Below are 4,385 nucleotides of genomic sequence, written 5' to 3'. Positions count from 1 at the left end.
GTTTGCACATATCACTTGTTATATGGTTGATTGCTGGTGAAGCCATGGTTCCTAGAAAGTTTCAGAAGCTTTCCTAATTCCAGGTGATCACTCTGGATCTTTGCATTCTGTCATTTGTGTCTGTCCCGTCTCTGAACCTGTGGACACTTGCATCACGTCAGCACTAGATGGCAGGATAGGTCCAGGACTGCCTTGAATAGGCTGTGGCTGTGTGGCTGCTACTGCAGCGTTAGGGTGCACACTGGCCAGGTTTGTCTCAAGTCTACAGCTCATATGTTATCCAGGATGATGAGAGGGAGTGTCTGAAGAGGGTGTTCTGACCCTGTAAGCTTCTTTTTGAGGTCAGGATAGGCTCATGTGTCACTGTCACTGGCTAGTGGTCAGGCACCACAGGATTCTGCTTCACTTTGGGCTTTGTCATGGAAGGGCCAACCCCAGGCTCCCATGTCTGTGACTTGGTGGCCAGCCCCTTTTGTTTTCCAAAGAAGATAATTACACCCTCTGTGTCATGATGCCTGTGGTTGGGAAAGCAATGACGTGGGCAGTCTCATGGCCATCAATGTCACAAAATTAAATCATATTCAGAACCCCTACAGAGATCAGCACAACATTGCCCAAGATTATGTCCTGTGGTATTATGGGCTGTATGCTGTTGTGGTAGACTTATGGCCTAAGACCACTGGAACCTGCCCCAGGTGATGCTGTCTGAGGGACAAGGACAAAAGGTCTCTAATTGGCTGTGGGGCCAGTCCAGAGTCTCTGCCAGCAGGGTCTAACCCGTGGGCAGGAGGCATCACAGTTTTCCAAGTATTAGGTCTTATCAGCTTGTCCTGTGCTTGCTTCCCTACCCTACCCCTTCCCCAAGTTGATTTTGGTTTTATCACAGCAACAGAGAAGCAACCAAGACACATTCCCACAGGCCAGTATGGTGGAGGCAACTTCCCAAACCTATTCACTGCCAGTGTAAACCAGGAATCCAACCCATGTGGTGCGGTGGAAACTTGGGGAGAATGTGAAACCTGGAGGGGATATGAAGCAGAAGAGTGGTCTGACTGAATGAATGATAGTCCCATGGTGAGTGGCTGGGACTCAAGGTTGGAGGGCCATGGGGTAGGGCTGTTCTCAGCCTCCAGAATTGGGTGTTGGAGTTCAGACTTGTTGTTCAGATCTTGGGGAATTCCAAGGTCTAAGAAGCTCATTAGAACAGTACCAGCATTACTCTCCTGGGGACCGGGGCTCCCTGGGGAAGAGTTTCAAAGGAGAGCTCTTTAGACTCCTCACTCACTCCTCACACAGAGCCTAAGAGCAGGTAAAGAGTAACAAGGGGACAGGAGGCACCAGAGTGTCCCTTCTGCTGTCCCTCGTCTCTCTACTGTCTGCAGATCCTGACATCCACATTGTCCTGGTACTTCTCTGTGCATTCATTTCTTCCACCTTCCTACCATTTCTTGTTCTCTCTCCTCTTCTCTTCTCTTCTCTCCTCTCCTCTCCTCCTCCTCTTCTCTCTCTCTCTCTCTCTCTCTCTCTCTCTCTCTCTCTCTCTCTCTCTCACACTCTCACTCTCTCTCTCCTCTCCACCTATGTCTGTGTCTCTCTCCACACGCCTATCAGATTTAAGGTATGCAACATCTCCTTCAAGACAACTGGTCTTTTGTTGCCAACAAAGACCTGGAAATGGAGTGTGTCAGGGAGGCGGCAGATAGGTGATGGAAAAGGCTGACTGGACACCATGTCGACAGCATATAGCATAGAAGGAGAGTCTGAGGAATTGGTTGAGAGTTATTTGAGGATCTCTTTCAATGTCTCCATGCAGATAACCGTCGTCTAGTGATTTTCTCCATTATAGCCAGGATAGTATGGCTGAATCTGGCAACCTGTTTGCACCATTGCCTGCTCTCCATTCCCTCTTCTTTCCAGCTTTGACACTGCATTGTGTATATACTAAGATGCACAGATCATGATGAAAAGGTATTTTCTTAAATCAAGATTTCTAGTAAATGCTGTTGGATGGAGTGACTGGATGGATCTTAGAAATGAGACAATGGAGAAGTTGTCACAGTACTCTGGGCATTGGAACAGGACCAGGTGAAGCTAGACAATAAGGGGATTGCAGAAATAATATCCTTAATTCTTGAAGTTGGGCTGAACCTCAAGTCCAAATGTGCAAGTCCCATTATCTCTTTTCTTCTTTTAATAAGAGCATTGACTCTGCCATGAAGTCTGTCCCCCTGCTCTCTCTCTCTCTCTCTCTCTCTCTCTCTCTCTCTCTCTCTCTCTCTCTCTCTCTCTCTCTCTCTCTGGTCTAACCTTAATCATCCCCTAATGAGATTCCATCTTGTAATTCTGTTCTATTGAGGATTAGGGTCTCAACATATAACATGGTGGGGGGGTACACAATATGAAGTCTGTGATGTATCTGGTTAGGTAGATTCAGTGTGAAGCTCTCAACAGAAACAGGAGTTTCTGAGCTCTTTATATCCATTAACAGCCCTGAGTGTGAAGAAGTTTTCTCTAGCCAAGGTGAAACATGTTGCTCTGGTGACATTTATGCTCAAGTTTAAGTCTGGAGGCTGTGCCAAGTAAGTCTCTTTCATGCCTCTAACAGACTCTTCAGATGCCTCTGTGGAGACACAGGTGTAGAGACGTATTTAAACCCAAGGCAGGCTGGTTCCAGGTGGTGCTTCTGTCAGGAGATGGCTTTGTCTACAGTTCTATTGCTCATTGTATTTGTTTCCCAGCTGAGCACGTAAGAATGTTAGCATGGAAAAACTCAGAGTCATCTGCACATTTGCCAGCATCCCCCTTTGCTTAATTTTTGCAGAGAAAAGCATCCCTGCTTAGAGGATCCCACCTTCTTTCCTCATGCCACAGCCTGTCCAGCATCTCTCTAAACATGGGTTTCGGGCACAGTGGATTTACATTACCGATGTGTTTGTCCCACTGGTGAGGAAAGGGGTCAGTCATCCTTATGCTTTCAAAACAGCTCCTAGGGTGGAGTCAAGACCGCCTGCTTTCACAATGTAATGAGCTGTGTGGGGCACAGTAATTGACACTGGAGATACAGTAGCGCATAAAACAGAGCCTCTGTCTAGTTAGGGCAGCAGACAATATTGAATAGGTGCATTTTTGTAAGAAATATAACCAAGGAAAAGAGACCGTGAGGGATGGCTGCACTCAGGAAAGCTGTTGAGAGGAAGGGGTCTCTACTGAAATGACAACTGGTGGAGGTGGGAAGGAAGTGCATGCAGCTCTACCAGGAGATGCTGAGGAGAGAAGTGCACGGAGTAGATGCTGAGCTGAAGATCCACGGGGAACACCTAGTCAGCACTGGGTGGAATAGAGTGGATTGCAGTAGCAGTTTTATGGCATGAACAATGGGGACATCAGTGTAGCTGTGACTCTGAGTAGACCACATGCTAAAAACCAAGAGTGCATTTGGGGGCATGGCAAGTTTGAGGTGACTGATTGCTGAGTATCCAAGGAAGGACTTGAAGTAGGCTCTTGTCACCTGATGTTCAGGTGAAGGGTCTTGTTGAGAGACCTAAATGTAGAGATGTATTTAAGCCCCAGGTTGACTGGTTTCAGATGGCTGCTCTTGTCAGAGATAGTTTTGTATATGTTTCTGTCACACGTTGTATTTGTTTTCCTAGTGAGCACATGAGGGATGTTGTAAAGGAAAAACTCAAAGAGTCATCCATAGTTATGACACAAGTAGACTTTAGAGTCTCCAATCTGATGGCAACATTTCAATGCTCTGCATCCAGACTCATCTTTACCTCTCCCCAATCAGCCGTGGAGGAAGGGGCTTCCTCTGATGATAGTGTGGTGCCCCCCTTCTCTAGTCTTTATCTACCCTTCCCTGATGCATCAAATCCATGCTCCATCATTTGTCTGTCACTCTGTTGTGTTTCAGCTTCCTCATTAATTCCCATCACTAGATGGGCCGTGATCCTCACATCATAACAAGCTGCATTTCCTTCACCATGAAGCTCTTTCCATCCTGTGTCAGAGTCTCAGAAAGCCAGCCTGGACTCATTCCTCTTAATGTGATCTAGACCTAGTTTTCCAGAATTTCCTAGGTGCTAATGTGGCAGAACTCTGCCTCTTGTCTCACTTGATACCTACACACATTGGGCCACAAAGACCTTTTTTTGAGGACTTTGTCTCACCTTGTTTTTTTTTTTTTTATCACATGACATCCTTTGTTGACTCCCAATACCATGCCTTTCCCTGTGTTTTCTCCTTGAGGCTAGCCTTTATGGTTTTGCAATGTTCTTCATTCATCTCTCTTCCTTCTTACACTCCCCTGTGGCCCCATCACCTCCAATTGCTTCAGCTCTTACTAAAGTGCCTACAACACTGATTTCTTCCTCAAAGCTGTGTCT

Source organism: Peromyscus californicus, unplaced genomic scaffold (genome assembly GCF_007827085.1).
Source record: "Peromyscus californicus insignis strain IS unplaced genomic scaffold, ASM782708v3 Scaffold_5__1_contigs__length_169319896, whole genome shotgun sequence".
In the NCBI taxonomy this organism is placed as follows: Eukaryota; Metazoa; Chordata; class Mammalia; order Rodentia; family Cricetidae; genus Peromyscus; species Peromyscus californicus.
Note: the sequence above shows the minus strand (reverse complement) of the source record.